At 40.6% G+C, this 19,942-nt stretch overlaps 1 pseudogene; it reads left to right on the forward strand.

Moving 5' to 3' along the window:
- The first annotated feature begins 2,971 nt into the window (after positions 1 to 2,971).
- On the forward strand, positions 2,972 to 19,642 carry LOC142945215 (SWI/SNF-related matrix-associated actin-dependent regulator of chromatin subfamily E member 1-like; annotated as a pseudogene).
- Positions 19,643 to 19,942: the final 300 nt, after the last annotated feature.

A 19,942-nucleotide genomic window follows, 5' to 3' on the forward strand; every position in this document is an offset into this window, starting at 1 on the left:
ACAAGGCAGGGCAGACAGACTGAGGAACCGGGGGGGGGGGGGGGGGGTGGTCCAAACGAGGAGGTTGAAACCAACACTTTATTCCCGGCAGAAGACACAACAGGCAAACAGTCCAGGCTCTTTCCTCACAAGATGAGAGGTAATTTCATATAATCTATTTACTCGTTTTTGTCAAAACAGCTTCAATGACAAAATCAAATATTTATATATTAAGGGTTAAAGATGGAACAAAAAATAAACTTGAAATCAGAGAATATTTATTAATGTATTCATCAAATATTTGATTTTGTCATTGAAGCTGTTTTGACAAAAACGAGTAAATAGATTATATGAACCTCTCATCTTGTGAGGAAAGAGCCTGAAGACTTTCAAATCAGGGAGTACAAAGTATAAAATAAATACCCACAATTATACATCATATGTTTTGTCGTTTTCATGGTAAAGTGATATGTTGCAGCAAAGTGCTGTACCATTCCTATTTACACCATCTCAAGCCCTCACAGTCTCTCACACTCAACCACTTACCAGGTGACGTCAGTAAGTCCTTGAGGGTTCAGGGTTTGAGGGTTTAGGGGGGACATTGGGATTTGGCCTTCCTCTTTGTTTACGTTTTTCTTTACGTCTCCATGCGTCCCCGTGTTTAACGTCACATTGCAATGATTTGTGGGTAATTCCGTTAGGCAAAGTCAGCATCCTATGCTGATTTACGGAAAGGGTTCACAAAGGGCTCAAAATGTCTGCGAGAGACTCAAACACTCGAGGATTTGACAGTGGGACATCCCTAAACCCTCACGGACTTCGCGGGAGCGCGCCTCAAAGTCCGTGAGTCCGTAAGGGGGGGACCAAACGGACGCCGGCCGGTGTTCGTTCGGCGTTCAGTCTTCGTACACCGAACGCGCACCGAACGGACGCCGGACGGTGTTCGTATGTTCGTTCGGTGTTCGTTCGGCGCACGCCGGCCGGTCGCGGTCTATTCGTCCATGAGAAGGTCTTCTTACTGGAACTGGAACTGGGATTAAACTCTTTAACTCTTTAAGTGAACAGCATTCGGTAAGTGACAAACTGGGTTTTTTTTTTTTTACATCTGCAGTAACTGTCTATCGTGTAGTTTTTATGAATAATATGAAGAAGAAAGTCTGCTGTGCTCAATGTGGAATGGCTTTCAGGGATGTGGGGATGTCCCCTCGGGTATTTTGCTCAGGCTAATGCAACTGCATAAACGAGAAGATGAAAAAGGAATGATATCGTGAATGATAACAGAATCTATACCAGGGTAATCCGAGGTCACGCATGAGTTTGTTGGTGTGAATACTCGACCTGCGTGTGAGCAAGACGAAATATATTCAGCGTGAAAGCACTGCCTCTGACGGTCAGCAAGACTGAAATAGAAGGCTGATTTAGGGTATTTAGCGTTGTTTTGTCTATTGTGATTTCATTGTGGTAGCCCACTGTTATTACCTGAAGACATTGACATAACAACCCTTTCAGAATTTAGAGGTTTTTTTTAAGGTGTCAGACATTCTTTAACATATAATTATGATTTAGCTTTGCATATTTGGAAGGAACATTTGTTTACCTAAAATTAATTTGAGGGACTTTTGGATTATCTTGCTTGCCTAGGCAAGATTGTGCTGATGAATGATATCTGAAAGTCGATCTGTGAACCATGGATTGTCACATGATCTTACATTTTCTAAAAGGAGCATGTTTGTTATAACATCTAGGAATAGTGATTTAAAATGAGATACGGCCATCTCAGAGTCTGTATTTCACATAAATAAAGATTCTGTAAAAATGCTTGCTTCGCAAAAATAAAAATAAATGTTAATGTATTAAAGATATGCCTGAATTTTGCAAAGAGTGGCTCTGCTTTGTAATCTCCATCTCTCCCCCAAAACTAAAAAGTGATCAGCATAATCTTTGGTCGAATAAACACATTTCCATTTTTACCAAGTATTTACTATTATTATGTATCACTGCATAAGCAAGACTTCTATAGCCTTATCTTTGAGTGAGACTTGGATCAATGATGAGAATAGCATTTTTTCCCACATGATTTTATATCATACTTCAAATAATTATTGGTTATAGATAACACAACTGGAACTCTCAAGAAGTCAAATGTTGTCCGAGAAATATTGCTTGATTTGGAATATTGCAGATTTCATAACCTGTTTTTCTTTTATTGATGTATATTGATGGCAACTGTGCAGCGGCTGTATATTTGAAGTTACGCTTTTATTCTGAAAACATCCTTTCCGCCCAACAGAACAAAGCTAACACTTCCGGTTTGTGTGATGCGGAACAAGCGGCCCTACGGAGGGAACAAAGGACCACTGACTGAGTATGTTTACGCAGTTTCCAACATAATTACTTGAAAACGGTTACATTTTTATCATTTTGTGACTAGTGTAAAAACGACGTCAAATGTGATTGAATTACAATTAGATAACTAAGATAGTATGGGTAGCTAACCACCACGATGTAATGTTAGCCAGAGCTTGTATTGTTCGTTAGCCGAGCTTCAACGACAAGGTTTCAAACATCTTGAAAGCCATGCACGCTTCTGATGTCAACCGTTTTGCAAGAGGTCATGCTTTGTGTAATTTCTGTTTTAGTAACTAAATTACGTTAAAATCCATTGAATTCAATACCATCAAGATTATTATGGGGTAAATAGCCTCTTTGTGTTAGCAGGTTTGGCTAGTAGGCCAAGCTGGGTAAGTTAACGTTAGCTTTTTAATTCCCCTCAGCCATTGTTATCATTCGTCCTTATTTTCGGTGCTGGTTACTTTAAAATCATTTGCCGGTGTCTTTATGCTACCGTTTCTACCAAGCTAAAAATTGCATTAGCGGTGTGATTTTACTTCATATAATGTGTGTGACGGATTTTCTTCTTCTCTTATGTTTTCTTATCCAGCTTGACCAACATGGAAATTGCCTGCTCTACTTAGTCTCGTCTGCAGCCACGATGTCAAGTAAGTAACGTGAAACATGCATGTTATTAGTTGAACACGTGAAGCATGCATGTTATTAGTTGAACACGTGAAGCATGCATGTTATTAGTTGAACACGTGAAGCATGCATGTTATTAGTTGAACACGTGAAACATGCATGTTATTAGTTGAACACGTGAAGCATGCATGTTATTAGTTGAACACGTGAAACATGCATGTTATTAGTTGAACACGTGAAACATGCATGTTATTAGTTGAACACGTGAAACATGCATGTTATTAGTTGAACACGTGAAGCATGCATGTTATTAGTTGAACACGTGAAACATGCATGCTATTAGTTGAACAAACGAAAGTTCACTTCATTAGCGTTGTTCCTAATAGCAATCTATCTGCGATAGATTTGTAAATGGCCACCAGTGAATAGTTAACACATTTTCTTTTCTTTGTATCATAACTCTTGTGTAAAAACATAATGAATAGTATAAAATGATCGCCAAATACAATTAAGAGTGGTATTATCAAAGTGGAATCATTTGTTTTAAAAATCGCTTCTCCAGCTGTCAGGGTTCGTACGGTCATGGAAAACCTGGAAAAGTCATGGAATTTTAAAATGGTTATTTCCATGCCTGGAAAAGTCATGGAAAAAAATAAAATCCCAAAAGTTTTGGAAAAGTCATGAAAATTTGTTATATTCATATTTTCATGTCGTTCATTTACGCTGAGTTGCCAGCCAGTGTTTCTCAGATTGGAGTGAGACGAGGAGAAAAGGTGATGTCGTGATCTTCACAATAGAACATCTTTGATGTGTCGAGTCTTGGCCAATCAGCGTTAAGATGTCTACAGCGTCTTCATTTCCCTCCGTTAAAGTTTGAGTTACGTTATGTTCCGTTACCGTTCAGACTTGCTGGGTTAAGTTAACGTCCACTGCATGCGGAACTTTATCGACTGTTAACGTTCGTCATTATCACGATTTAGAAGGAAAAAAACGTAACGTGATGAAACATGCAGCCCCCCGTGTTCCGGTTCAGTTCACGCGGTCACTCATTAACGTTAAACCGGAACACCGGCGCATCTGGTTGCAGGTTGTTTTTTTAACTCAAAGTAGAATGAGGATGATTTTGTGGTCAAAATAACTTTCATGACCACGAAACATGAGGCCCAGATGCTGATGAGATGATGAGGTCAAAGAGCTTCAGGGAGAGGAGGCTGGTTGTGTAGCGCAGCTTGACGCAGGGCTGAGCTGTGAGTGGAGCTGGGCCTGGATAAAGGTGGAGGTGGGCCTGGATGAAGGTGGAGGTCTAAACAGACGTGAGTACAGCTTCCTGCTGTCACAGTGTTTTAAATACATTGATAAGGCAGGGTATGCTAAATGTAGCTTCTGCTCCAAGGAGATGAACTACAGCAACAAGGGCTCACGTGCCCTCTCATCACACTGTTCACTGTAATGACCACAGCCTGTGTACTAACAGTCCCACGTTGCTCTCAAGAACCCTGAAGTAATGAGAGGTTTAAGGTGCCTGTACCTTCATTTCAGCAGGTTGCTAATGCAGAGGTGTGTATAGATCACAGCTATTATTTTACTCTTGATAAGTTACCTTAGCCAGAGTAGATTATCATTTTCATTTAAATAATTGAACTGGATTGAATGCATATTAATTGCAAATAGAAGATAGGCCACAATTCTAACAGCTGTACAGTAACAGTGGAAGTTAATATGAAGCCGTACAGTAACAGGGTTCAATGAAAAATTTGCACTACAAAAGGGAAAGCAATATGTGCACTAGCTAGATGCTACTACCTACTAAAGCTCTTATTGATGTGTCGGTGTCAACCAGAGTATATTTATAAATGTTTATTCTTTTAATCAAACTATTGTCTCATTCGTTTGTGTCATTTAAGGTATACTGTATGCTTTGGAATTCTCATTGTTAGTTTAAATACTACATTTTCTCACTTTTTCATGTATACACCGAGATTTCACAAAATGTTTGATCATGGAAATTTGGTTTAAAGTCATGGAAAAGTCATGGAAATCAATTGGTCAAAATGTGTATGAACCCTGAGCTGTGTAACAACCTATTGCAACAATCATGGTTAAGTTCCGACAAGACAAAAGACATCTTATTTGTAAAATATATATAGTGTATAGTATATATAGTGTATTTTTGTGATCCGTTGTACCCTGACAACGGATCACAGAATTCACGGTTCGGATTCTATCAAGGTAAACTGTAATAAATCATGATTACGGATCAACGTAATTGGCAAACTGCAGAACGTCTCTGCTGTGTGGCCACCCAACAGCTCTTAGTTACAATCGCACTGAATGGCAGTGAGGAAGTTCTCCCATAGTGTAGCTGACTGACGTCAGCCCTGGTCTCAAACCAGTACTGGTTGAAGAAGCAATGCATGCGCCATTCTGCTGTGTGTCTTGTTGCTCTGTCCTCTATTGGCATCACCCCTCTTTATTTCTAATACACTTAGTTTGACTCAGTTTGTAAAGGTTTTGGCCTGCCACGCTCTTTTCCTGTGTTCTGGGTGTCAATGTGGCATTGACAAAATGATGTTGGAAATGGGACTCCATTTCTGATAATTGAAATCACCATTAATGTTTAGTGTTTGCTGTACAGCAGTATTATGAAGGGGAAATAATATATAACTAGAAAATGCATTTCCTGCTGAAAATGCATTGGAATGCTGAAATTAATTGTAAAAAAATTGCTGAAAATTAAGAAATGGGAGACTACCTGTCTGAAAAATGTTGAAGCCTGAAAGCATTTAAACTGCACTGCTGAAAACCCTTGTAGTTGAAATGTCTCACTATGGTGTCTGTAGCTGAAAGTATGAGAAGAAGAAGGCTTTGAAAGTTGAAGAAGTTTAACAGGATTTGAAGATTTTCTCCATAGAGATCCCATTCAAAAGAAAATTGCAAATAGCTTAATAATTCAAAAAGTTTAAAGATTACAAATATGAAAAGTCAAAGCACCCCTCTCCTGAAAGAGCTGAACATTTTGAAAGGGAGAAGTCCCTCAAAATCTCTAAGACCTGAATGACTATGAGAGAGAGATAGAGACATAGATAGAGAGAGAAGAGAGTGAGACAGACAGACAGTTCTATGTCCTGAGTGAGTCAGACAGACAGACAGACAGACAGACAGGAGGTCTATCAATGCCTCCAAGTCTTGTGTGTGTAGAGAGACGGACAGAAAGAGTGTGCGTGTAACTGGTTGCCATGGTGAGGACGCACCAGTTGGAGAGTGTGAGTCTGTGTTTATCAGCTTCACTAATGAGCTCAATCATAAACACCTGTGTCCTTGCAGCCTTTTAATGGAGATAAAACAGGGAAACACCTCTCAAACAAATCCTCAAAACTCCCATAACCGTAGCTCCTATTGCTCCGATATTAATAAATGAGAGGAAGGATGAGTTGAAGATCAGATCCTGTAAAAATTGTGTCTGTAGTCTAAAAAATGTGGCTTAACTGGCGATCTAGAAATGGGGTACCGTGTTCTGTAGAAGATGTTTTTGAAGCAAAATTTAACATTGGTCTCTATGGAGCAGAAAGTTGGTTTTCCTCTCAATTACAGGCTTCTGTGCCAAATGTGTAAATCTGTGGGATTCCACAGTCATTTGTCTACGACAAGGACAAGATTAGCTACTTCTACATCCAGAAATTATGCATGAAGAGTGAAGATTGTGGAGACAGTGGCAAAACACAAATGTTTTTTTCACAAGATTCTGAAGCTGCTCTTCGCTCTAGCGGTGACATCACGCACTCTAAGCTGCGCAATACACACCCATTAAAAATCCTAAAAGTTAAATTGCTGCAGTTCAAAAAGTGTAAAAGATATCAGAAAGATTATAACATACAATAATAGCTCAGGGTTTTCTCAACATTTTAAAGTTGAAATGATGTCTGTAGCTGAAAGTATGAGGAAGTAGAAGGATTTGAAAGTTGAAGAAGTTTAAGAGGCTTAACAGCATTCCAACAAATATGATTTTAGCAAAGGTAGCCATAAAATACAAAATACACACACAGCAGGTTGTAGTAACAGTGGCCTAACATTTCTTTCTTTTCTCTCTCTCACAGAACGACCATCCTACGCCCCTCCCCCCCCCCCCTGCCCCGACAACAGTAAGTGTCCAAATCTCAGTTCCAGTCTCAGCTTTTACTGTTTAGTGGCCAAAGGGCCATGTTAGGTCTGTACACTCTTTTTGGTTTCCTTTTTATCTTTCCTTCTTGATGTCTTACTCTCTCCACATTTTTTTTTATATTGCTTTCATTTAATTTCTCTCTCTCTCTGTCTGAACACTGGACGTTTTTCAGCTCTCCATCCTCGCTCTCACTTCTGCTTTTTACTATCATACCACCACTCATTTATGGTTTTGCGCAGAAGTCGATGTGCCACATGCGCTTTTTAATGATTACATGTGATTTACGATATTAAGCCTTTTTTGGCATCAACTATCAGAGTTTAGCACATTTGGTGTACAGTTGTAGTCAAGCTTATTTTTGATAGCAGGGGGCAGAACTGTTTAAAGTTGAAATGCAATGTTGCGGTTCCATGGCTAATTAAATGCAACTTTGGCTTAAGAACAAGAGCTTGTCACAAGGACCTGATTTACATGCAAGATTCCCACTGTGAATTCTGAATGCCAGCCTGGCGGCCAGTTGCCTTTTTTGTCTTGCATGATGACATCATGGAAAGCAAACAAGAAAAACAATACGCATATATTTTCACTTTTTCCCCCTTTTCACTTATTTATGTTTATCCCTCTTCCTCCTCTGTTTGTAAACCATTTCTCATTCGTGTTTTGTCTCATTTGTCTTCCATCAGCAATTGCCTTCCACCCCAGGGTTTGTGGGCTACAACCCTTACAGCCATCTGGCCTACAACAACCTCCGGCTGGGAGGGAGCTCCGGAGGCTCCAGCAGGGTAATGAATTGATGGAGGGATTTGGAAAACAAATCCAAAAAATGGGATGGGTGCAGGATAAGAGGGAGGATACTAAGAAACTGTCTTGGGCTAAATATAGGGGCACAGATAGGAGAGGAGGGGTCGTGCTCAGTCACCATCATTTCCCCGGTCATATAGTGAAAGATGCCACACATGGGCTCAGTGCGTCACGTAAGATGCACTGAGCCTAAAGTATCGGTAGGTTGCTACGTTAGCTTCAGTTAGAAGTTTAAATTTAGTTTCTGAACAAATTAGGGGTGTTTTGTGGGTTTTGCAAAAGCATTATTTATATTGCATTTAACATTTTTCAGACTGTAAATGAAAGAATAAAGGAATATTTTCGGTGTCAGTTTTAAACGTGTCAAGGTAATTCTGACTCATTTAGACTTTTCACTCTATAATACTTTTAAGTCTGCTTCACCAAACATTTACTTCCATTCTGTTGGCAAGGAAAAAACACTGGAAACATCTAAGTTCTAATCCCTATGATGGATGGTTCTTATTGACATTTTTTGTCGCTTGAAACTCTTTAGGAGATCTAGAAGGTCATTGGTGCGTCCCTAAAGAGAACACAGGACAGCTGTACGTTTTTTTATTTTTCAGTTAATGAGTGTTTGCGTCAGTGGCAGGCCGTGCATTTTATACCTGGGCCTTCAGTGCTGTCCTGCAGCTGAAACACCACTTAATAATCTCATTATGACGCGCGTAACAAAACACATATTCGTATTAAACCGTTCGGTACGAGGCTTACGAACCGAACAATACGTTTGAATAATACTAGTGCATTTGGAAAATGCAGATGCTTAAATTGTGGGAAATATAATGTTTTCGGTGGACTGCGCTCACGTAGCAGACAACGGGCTGTGTGACCTCTGAACCCGGAAACAAAAAAAAACAAAACAAAAGACAGCTGAGGCACCGCACTTCTGGGAGGCTACGCTAAACGAGCTTAACAAACAATAACTCCGTGCTTCGTAATTAACGGACAATGCATATAGTCCAAATCTATATAATTAACACAATGACAACAACAAACTCACAAGAACCAGTCGCATATATTCCTTTCTTTGTTGACAAAGAGTTTAATCTCACGGTTAAATCCCAACTCTCAAATCTGTTTCTCCTCCTTCAGCCATTGAGTGTTAAAAAAACAAAGCTATGTATAAAAATAAAATAAATGCAAAAAATGTCATAATTTCTTCCATATCTTTCAATTTGAACTCTTACTACTCTGATGGCTACTTTAAGTTTCGTTTCACAATAGTCTCGTGCTCGCCCACTGACCAATCACAGCACACGCTGCACCTCACTGCAGAGCTGCACCTGAAAACTGAGCTGCGTGTTAATGCTGACGTACTTGTAGGCCAGCTAGCAGGCTCTGACACGTCAAAGAATACGCCCAACATGTCAAACTAAAGATCTGATTGGTTGAAGACTATGACAATCAACAATATCGTCCCCATTCACTTAAACTGCAAAGGGATTCACGTGTGAGTCTGCAGGCCTCTGCCTCTGTTCTTACCTAGAGACACAGAGGTGAGATCTGATTGGATAAAAGCTCTACTTAAAACAAGCTGCACTGGAAGCAGAGCAACTGAGGAACACAGTAGCTGTGCAATGAGAAAATGAGATAATGGGAAAAATGTTTTTATCATACATGTAGTGTATTTAAGATAAATTATAAAATAGCTATAACTTTGTGATTCTGTTTAGGCCAGCAGAGAAGGCTTAGCTGGCCCTGACGGCCCACCACTGGTTTGCGTGTTTATTTGCTTGTAAGGTACTATGGGCAAATGGGACAAGCTGGTGTCCTGACAGCCACTTTGTACCAACTTGCAGAGATGCGCGACTCAATGGTTACCAGCTTTCATAGTTCAATGGGACTGCTGTGTGTTGCCCTGTAAAGCGTCGTTTATACCCGTGTGAGGCACCACGCACAAAGGCGTCTATGCTCAATGTGCTGTTCGTTGGAGTATTCTCCACAATGCCGAGGAGGAATTGTAATTGGCTGTTAACTCATCTTATATTCATGGACTACTTTATTACCTCTATTCAAGACCTGTAAAGAAAACTCAAGTATTAAATTCATTATAATTAAACAAAGGTTGAATATCTCATTTGATTTGGCTGGTCTAAATATTTTAAAAACAAATTGTCTATCTTTGTAAAAACCCTCAGAAATGTTATTAGTGCTTTTATCACGGAACTATTTCTGCCAGTCGTGCGCCGAGCGTGCACGCGACAAAGTGCTGCTTTTGGAACCTCTGCGCTTGACGTGCAGGCTGTGACCGGTGATTGTCTGGATTGAGGTTTACGGCAAGCATGGACCTAGCTTCAATACTTCTTTGTACATCTCTGTGACATAACCTCTGCTGTCCTGCCTGCAAGACGATGCTGCTTTTTAGTAGTGAGATGAGGTTTTTAAAATGTTTCTGAATAACTATTTGATTTGTCACATGGGGTTACAATTTGAAAAACACGTAGCCCATGATGTATTTTTCACTCAGGCTGTTACATGGGGTTGAATTTTTTCACATTTCTATTAATGGCGTTACACTGCTGTACTCAAAGAGAACATGTATGGACGGAACAAATCCATCTTTTAGACTTGTGCACAACTGTCCCATTGTAAATATGGAGTTCAATGTTTTCATTGCAAGTAGGTGAATTTGACCTTCTGGCTTATTTTAGTCCTAAAGTGAGACATTTTCAAGCATCGCCTGTAGTTCCTGGTTATTACAATCTATAGCTTTATGAATGTTTGCACAGCTGTTTGATACAACTGATGGAGCACTGCCATGCATCCCTCAGTTGGCCAGTCTGGTGGATGTCATTTGCCTCGTCGGCACAGTTTTTCAGATGCAGTGGGAATGCAAACAGGAATTAGATTTGGTTCCTGCTCCAGCCACAAAGCTCACAGGCTTGTTGTCTAGCTAACTGGTGTTCAGCAAACCCTCTAAATAGCAACCGTTTGTAATTGTTAGATTATCTTGAACTGTTTTTCTCGACATGCTAGGGTTGGCTGCCAAACAATCAATATGCATCATAAATGTATCCAGCTGTAGGAACTAGGAAAGCATTCAGGACCACTTTAGAGTTATGTATTGTCATATTCACATAAACGCCTCTTAATTTGCCTTCATACAAGCTTCAACATAAACGGACCATAATCAGCTGATGTTTGCTTTTCTCTCTTCTCTCTCTAAACTGTTTGTCCTTTTTCTGTTCCTCCTTCATTTTCTTCTCCTCCACTTCTTTGCCCTCCCTTTTCTCTCTCTGTCTGTCTTCCCTCCACAGACCTCCTCAGGGATCACCGTCCCAAAGCCTCCCAAACCTCCAGACAAGCCACTGATGCCTTACATGCGGTACAGCCGGAAGGTAAGCAGGAAGGTAAGACACCCATCCACGGTGTCTGCTTTTACTGCTTGTCCTCCCATCCCCTGAAAAGTTACAGGGGTTTTAGGGTGGGAAACAGCCAAGCCATGACGCCTTCACCACCACCTCAACCACCTAGTGGATACTCTCCACTCTGTTTTCCCGTTGGCTTACAGTAGCCTCCCATGTTTGTCAACGATAAAGAGAAATGACATCTCCTTGTGTTTCCTTCTGCAAGCATGATCTGCCTTCATTTCTCCCTTTTGTGCCTGTTGCTTTGCTGCTTCTCTAGTTTTAGAGCTGACATTTTAACGTTGATTACGGCGTAAAGACAAAATCTACTCAAATTCATGTTCACGTAAAACTGGTGATTCTGTCTTTAGATATATTTCATTCCATTCCATCCAATCTTTTTGCAACACAAAATATGCTTTACCTTATACCAAATAATAATTTTGTATAATAATTTTGAAGCCAATTTCTTCCTTCCTTAGCACTTTTCCTCTTTTATTTCCTTCACTGTCTAATAGTAACCTAATTTGCCATCAACTGCAGTTTCCCTGTTGTGACCATATGTCATTTTTGTGTGTGTGTGTGTGTGTGTGTGTGTGTGTGTGTGTGTGTGTGTGTGGGGCGATGCTCTCAATGGTGCATGTGTGTTTGCATCTTGCGTTTGTGCGCAAATGCAAGGTATGGGACCAAGTGAAGGCATCCAACCCGGACCTGAAGCTGTGGGAGATTGGAAAGATTATCGGAGGGATGTGGAGAGACCTGACCGATGAGGAGAAACAAGATTACCTGAACGAGTACGAAGCTGAGAAGGTGAGCTGCCAGAAGTGTCATCATTACGGTTCAGGTCTGCACAGTCCTGAGTGTACTTTGCAGTATATTTTGTGTAGGCTTTGCACAGTTCGGTTGTCCATAAGTCTAAGCTAATTCTGCCACAAGTACACAAACGCAAAGAGATGTCTCTTTTTAAATACAGCTTAAGCCAATCAATTTGAGAGCAATTGAAAAATCTAAAAGCGGTAAGCAGAAATTTGCTGTTTTTTTCTTGACCGTCAAAACGATCACAGTTGCCATTGAATTATTTAGCCAATCTATTTTTAACATTATTTAGATCGTAGTAGTAGAATAGTTTCATCTAGTGATGGATCACAGCCCTGTTTTTTCTTACGTTTAATACAAATGTTGTTTACTAAAGACAAAGGTAAAGTGATTGCCTTAAGAGTTTTGCAACATAGGCATTATGTTTTTGTGAACGTGTGGAACATAACATCCACTTGCACTCGAGGTTAAACTGATTAGACTTTGGACATGTTTTGGCTATAAATCAAGAATTCATATGCTAATTATGACAATGTATAATAGGATAAAATGATGCAATTCTGGACAGACATGCCCTCAGCCAACCAGTGATGTTATAATTTATATCATGACTGGTTGGCTGAGGGCATACAACCTTGAGGCTGTAATTCAATTTCTTCTTTAATGTATTTTTAAGATTTATTTATTTAACTTAAATGTGCTCTACAAATGGCAAACTCTTTTAAGGAATATCTCATTGTGTAGTCGGTCACATATCTTCAATAATCCAATTTAGGCTTACTCGATTGTTCATGTATGAAGAACAGGGCGTTGTAAAAAAAAAAAAAAAGCTTCAAACATGACTATAGGGGATGAGTCTTTGATGCTCAAAAAATAGATTTTGGGTGGAATGCCACTTTAATTGACCCAACAATAGTTAATGGCTTGTAACAGAAACGATCTGGATCAGATAGATTGTTGTATTATTTTGTTCAGCTTATTATTTTCTCTCTCTCCTCTCAGATTGAGTATAACGACTCTTTGAAGGCCTACCACAACTCACCAGCCTACCTGGCCTACGTCAACGCTAAGAACCGGGCCGAGGCCGCAATGGAGGAGGAGAGCAGACAGAGGCAGAGCCGCATGGACAAAGGAGAGCCGTACATGAGCATTCAGCCTGCTGAAGACCCGGATGGTAAGTTTGAGTTATGAATGTTTGATTTCTAAAGTGCATCGATCAAGATATGAAAGATGTCATACCTGAAAACTTGTCGCTTTTCGGCGGAATTCGCCGTTTTGAATCAAAATATATCATCCACGTGAATCGTGTAGATCCGTAGTGTTTTTGTTTGGGGGGGGGGGGGGGGGGTCAACTGGCCAGCCAGCCAGCCAGCCAGCCAGCCAGCCAGCGTTTCTCAGATTGGAGTGAGACAAGGAGAAAGGTTATATAGTGATCTTCCCAATAAAACATCTTTCATGTGACGTGTCGAGTCTTGGCCAATCAGCGTTAAGATGTCTACAGCGTCTTCATTTCCCTCCTTTAAAGTTTAAGTTCCGTTACCGTTCAGACTTGCTGGGTTAAGTTAACGTCCACTACATGCGGAACTTTGTCGACTGTTAACGTTTGTCATTATCGCAATTTAGGAGGAAAACACGTAACGTGATGAAACATGCAGCCCCCCCCCCCCCCCCGTGTTCCGGTTCAGTTCACTCGTTCACGTTAAACCGGAACACCGGCGCATCTGGTTGCAGGTTGTTTTTTTAACTCAAAGTAGAATGAGGATGATTTCGTGGTCAGAATAACTTTTATGACCACGATGATGAGGCCCAGATACTGATGAGATGATGAGGTCAAAGAGCTTCAGGGAGAGGAGGCTGGTTGTGTAGCGCAGCTTGAAACAGGGCTGAGCTGTGAGTGGAGCTGGGCCTGGATAAAGGTGGAGCTGGACCTGGATGAAGGTGGAGGTCTAAACAGACGTGAGTACAGCTTCCTGCTGTCACAGTGTTTTAAATACATTGATAAGGCAGGGTATGCTAAATGCAGACTCTGCTCCAAGGAGATGAACTACAGCAACAAGGGCTCACGTGCCCTCTCATCACACTGTTCACTGTAATGACCACAGCCTGTGTACTAACAGTCCCACGTTGCTCCCAAGAATCCTGAAGTAATGAGAGGTTTACGGTGCCTGTACCTTCATTTCAGCGGGTTGCTAATGCAGAGGTGTGTATAGATCACAGCTATTATTTTACTCTTGATAAGCTACTTTAGCCAGAGTAGATTATCATTTTTAATTTAAATAATTTAACTGGATTGAATGCATATTAATTGCAAATAGAAGACAGGCCACAATTCTAACAGCTGTACAGTAACAGGGTTCAATGAAAACTAATCACTTTATTTGTACAGGCGATGGTTCTCGCTACTCTTGCTATCTTTGTTTTTATATGACTAAAACTTATGAAAATGAGACCTCGGTCTCAATAAATTTTGTCAAAATAAAGGTTAATAATAATAATATTGATTGGAAAAAAAGAAGAAGCTAACTTGCCAGCTGTTCAACTAGAGCTGAAATACTGATTAAGCAAAAATCTAATTTATTATTCAGTTATTAAAGTAAATATTGTCTGATCACTTAATTTTATTCTCAGAGTACACCAGAATGCTACATTTTAAAGCTCATATTTAAAGTAAGATTCCCCCGGGGGGGCATGCTTAGTTCTTTGCACTTCAAACAGAAACGTTTTGAAGGTGATTTTGGGGTAGATATCTGCAGAGCACGTGTGAATGTGAGCTGCTAACCTGCTCCCCTCCTCTCTCCTGGTGGACTGTTAAGTGTCGTATTTTTCCTCCATCCAGACTACGATGATGGTTTTTCAGTGAAGCACACAGCAGCCGCTCGCTTCCAGAGGAACCACCGGCTCATCAGTGACATCCTCAGTGAGATCGTGGTGCCTGACGTCCGCTCGGTGGTCACCACAGCCCGCATGCAGGTCCTCAAGAGGCAGGTCCAGTCTCTCATGGTGCACCAGGTAGGTTGGACGGACACACTCTATGAGAGGAGCTCAGTAGCTTTTTTCTTTCTGAAAACATTTTGGGAGAATGTAATCTTATGCACATGACAAGTACTAACGCACCTCAGAGACACTCACTCGTGTATTTCATCTGTGTGTTTCAGAGGAAGCTGGAGGCAGAACTTCTGCAGATTGAGGATCGCCACCAAGACAAGAAAAGACGCTTCCTGGAGACCACTGACTCGTTCAACACTGAGCTCAAGCGGGTACAGCAGGACCTTTATACCTTGAGGCAGTGAGGCAGAGTGAGAAGCAAGGATGAGGTTTTATTCCAGAAAGCTAAACATCCATCTAGAATGTGTAGAAGAACTATATGTGAACCTGAAACTTAAAAAAGATGATTACTCATAATCTATGCATTGAATTCAATGCATAGATTGCACATTCTGATTTGTAGACAAAATGAGCATTCATACTGAAGTATGTTTTCACCTTAAGTTAATTTATATAACTTTGTGTCTTTGCATTCAATCTGGTGACATCTTTAGGTCAATTTGTAGATGGACAATTGTGTTTTGTAGAAGCCATTGTTTCACAAGTGTTCCCTCTGTCTCCAGCTTTGCAGTCAGAAGGTTGAGGTGGACATGGAGAAGCTAGCAGCAGAGATGGCTGCTGCTGAAGAGATGGCCAGGCGCCGGGCGGAGGAGAGAGAGCGAGAGGCAGCAGAGCAGGCAGAGAAAGCTGCTCAACAGGCACAGCAGCAACAACAACAACAACAACAGCAGCAGCAGCAGCAGCAGCAGCAGCAGCAGCAGCAACAACAACAACAACAACAGCAGCAGCAACAGGAGGCAGCTGGAAACAAAGCTGCAGAGCAGAGCAGTGCCAATGCTAGCAGCACAGCTAACCCCAACTCAGGGACCAAGGAGGAGGACAAGCCCACACCAATGGAGACAGGTACCTACAGTGTTGACATTTTCTTGTGTTTTAATTAGTCCTGGGCAACAATTAACATTTTTCATCGCATGATTGTCTGCAATTAATCGCATTGTTATGGCAAAGTTCAATAATGAATTCAAAAGTAATGTATTGTGCACTGTTATCTTGAAAGTACTGCTATATGAACAAAAGTGCAATAACATTTGGTTTGCAAACACTTTAAACAAATAAGGTTATTTTTAACAGCAGTGTTCCCTTTACACAGTAGCAGTTAAAATACAGTTATAATGATAATAGATATTCAGCCGGTGTTCACAACTTTATCTTCATGTGTGTAATAGATGCAATTTGAAATATACTTCTGGAAAACTGCAAACCTATCTACATCATGTTTTTTATGTTTGTTAAATTCTCAGTAGCGATAACTAAATGATATGCTTATTATACATATATTCCAAACTAAACAACTTTAAAAACTGTAAAAAAAATAATTTAAATGAATCATTTTATTTTTGCTTTTTTTGGTATTTAGGTCAGACACATATGCAGCGCTGATTACTGTAATATGTGTGGTATTTGTTATAAATGTGTGTTGGTACATAGAGGGTGATAAGAAGCTGTACAAGGAGGGACTTAGGACCCAGGGGAATGTAGGTAAAGCATGGAACCTGTAGTCTGTACCATGGCAGTAACGTGCATCATGTGGAAGTTATACTAATACATAGTTGCAGTTAAGAGCAGTTTGTTCTCACGTACTTATGTTTATTAAAAACACCACAATATGTATTTTAATATTGTCACGTTTGATCCTGTAACGAAACGATCGCAATCGTTTTAATAATATTTTTTTTTTTTTAAAGAACTGGGTTAACGCACGATAATATAATTGTCGGCGTTAATTAACTAACGCGATAATAACGCGTTAACTTGCCCAGCACTAATAATAATTGATAATTGTCGCCTACCTATGACATTGAATCTAATATTAAGGGCTAGCATACATTATTTTACTGATGAGAGGAAAAACCAAGAGCCTGTTAACTCAGGCTCTTGAGTTAAATGTGTTTAGTTGGTATTTAAAGTATTTAATATGTCTTTAGGTTTTCAATAATGCATGAAATGAAGTTTGATAAACACTGGTCAGGTTGCATGACAGTGGATACTTTTGTATTGCTTGCCAGACAGCAGGGTGCCTTTTAGTATCATTTGGGCTCTGTGCAGGCACCTCACCTCACTGATATTACTGACGCTCGGTAGATGAGTACCAATGATGTTCTGGTCGGCTTTAATAACCCGCTACAGAGCCCTACCTCCCTGGGCCGTGCACAACCCACGGTCACCATGCTTTCTATTGCTCCTCTGTACAGGTTGACAAAGGAATTGTGCCCCCTTGAGTTTCCTTCAGCTGTTTTTGAGCTTTCAGGTTCTCTGTGATGCTGATTTCAGGAACTGACGGTGTTTGTCTGTTTATGAGGAAGTCCAATATCCAGTTGAGAGTGTGGTACTCACCCGGAATGCCAAATTTGCCGAACAATTTTAAGCTTTGATCTCTCAATCTCTCTCCCCAGATGAGGTGGCTCCTGCAGAGCCCCCGTCAGACCCTCAGCCTACTCCATCTGACCCCGCCCCTTCTGCCACTGATAAAGCAAACCCTCCCCCTGAGCCACCCAGGGAGAGCAGCACTCCAGGCAGCAGTACCCCCAGTGATGACAGCAGGAACAGCATGCCCCCTCCTTCCTCAGACAGCAATGCCGGAGCAGCAACAACACCTGACACCCCAGCGGCTCAGGAAGCCAACCCCGGCGCGGCTAATCCTGATGTGGCTGCAGCACCTCCGCCTCCCCCTCCCTCAGAAGAACCAGCCCCTCCACCACCACCGCCACCACTACTACCCCCTAGTCAGAGCAGCCAACAGTATGATGCATAGTAGTCGCTTTGTTAGATACACAGTGGTAACTTTAGAAGGCCTCCACGTGCTGCAGCTCTCCTGTATTCCTCTTCTGGGTGGAGCACCAGGTGTTGATGAAGTGAGACATGTATGGTGGCTCTATCATAGCAGATCTTGTGAATGAGCAGTGCTGAATGGTTGAGGCTCTGATAGTATGGTCAATAATAGTTAACATGCATTAAGAGTGCATGAGCCGGATTCATACAGCTGGGCCAAGCAAGATCCTGTTGGGGAAATTAGGATGTCTCTTAAATTTCTTTTAAAATGTATATCTCAGCACGCCTGCTTTGTTGATGTGACCGAATGAATCGAAATCAAAATTAGACCTGAGCAAGTTTGTCTGTGTGTTCCAGGCATTGTACAAGCCATTCCTCTTTTATAATCATGTCTCTTGATGGATTTTTTAAAGCATAACATAACCACATACAGACTTCATAATGTCAGCAGTAACCCCTCCCAACGTGCCACCTAAACGTCGCTGTTATTACAGTCTGCTCCTGTTTGTTCAACATCCATTGGTACATTCTTCACATACATTTACAGTTGGCAGAGTAACATACTCACATTAAAGAGGCTGGAATTTCAGAAATATTATCAAGTTCTCAAAATATGATGATATGTTGATCATCTTGTTTAAGCTATTCTGCTACATCACGGTGCTGGTGCGTGAAGGCCACTCATTACCATGGTCCATAACACTTCTTCCCCGACACCAGGGGGGGTTCTGGAGTTGCTGATGGCTGTTCATCCACATGCATCGTTCGAATGTAAACCTCCACTGTGTACACTTTGTACTGTTGGATGTTGCTGAGATGGTTGAATTCCACACACTTCTAATATCACTTGATGTATTAACCTTTAAATCAGCCCAAACTTGGTGTACATTACATGATTCATGTTCGGAGTCTGGATTGTCTGAAGCTCATTTTGTGTGCCCCACCCCCACCCCAATATAAAACCTCAGAATTGTTTAGGTTAGCAGTTTTTGTGAACTGCAAAACTACTACTAATTAGTGTTTTTAGAGATGTAGTTGATCCTTTTTAGATTAATATACTGAAATTCAGTCTTCGTATTAAATCTGTACTCGACCTTGTGACTGTCTCCAGCTCTGAAGTCAGTATGGAGAAAGGCACAGTTTCATTATTGGTGCACTCAGTTCAGCATGCTATATTAAAACCATACTCCTGAAAGAATCAGAAAAATAACTCCAGTCTTAATCAAAGAGTTGAGACTGAGGAAAACTGTTACTTGAAATGATATGTTGGACCAGACACCCGATGTGTGCAAGAAACGTAACAACAAATGAAATGATGGGCAATGATGTTTTTAAAAATCTGTTGATATATAATGTCTTGCATTGAGTGTATACAGTTAACATTCATCACATGTATGGAGAAAGAGCTGACATACTCGGTCAGCTCCTCTAAAAGGTGAGGCTATTTATTTGAAAGACTATTTTTAGACCATCTTAACGCCACAAGCAGGGAAATGCACATGCAACCCTCAGCCACATGTAACCTCAGTCATTTGTGCATTTAAAGGACCGTTTCCTACTTGAATTGGACTGTTTTTAGTAATATGCCTGTTTTTGCATCTTTTTTCTGTACTGACTTATCTAGCCAATTAAAGAGGATTTCTCAGTCTTTTGTGGCTGTGTTCTTTTTGCTCCACTAGAAATTGCTGGATCTTCTGAGACCTCGTTTTTAAATGGTGTTTTCTCCTAATTTGGCCATTATTTCTGAAATTAGATTTTAAATATTAAAAGTAAGTGTTGTAAAACTGATCTTTAGGTTTTTGTATGTGTATTATCACTAAATAATATCACTAGTATTTAGTCTACACTGCAGCATACATTTTGAAAGGAAATGATTGTACGCTTGAAATTAGAGTATATGCAGTGCCTTGAGCTTTAGGAGACCTGTGTTCAATATTAATATGAAAGA

The sequence above is a fragment of the Anarhichas minor genome, unplaced genomic scaffold, assembly GCF_050575085.1.
Source record: "Anarhichas minor isolate MPS153535 unplaced genomic scaffold, ASM5057508v1 ptg000007l, whole genome shotgun sequence".
NCBI lineage: Eukaryota > Metazoa > Chordata > Actinopteri > Perciformes > Anarhichadidae > Anarhichas > Anarhichas minor.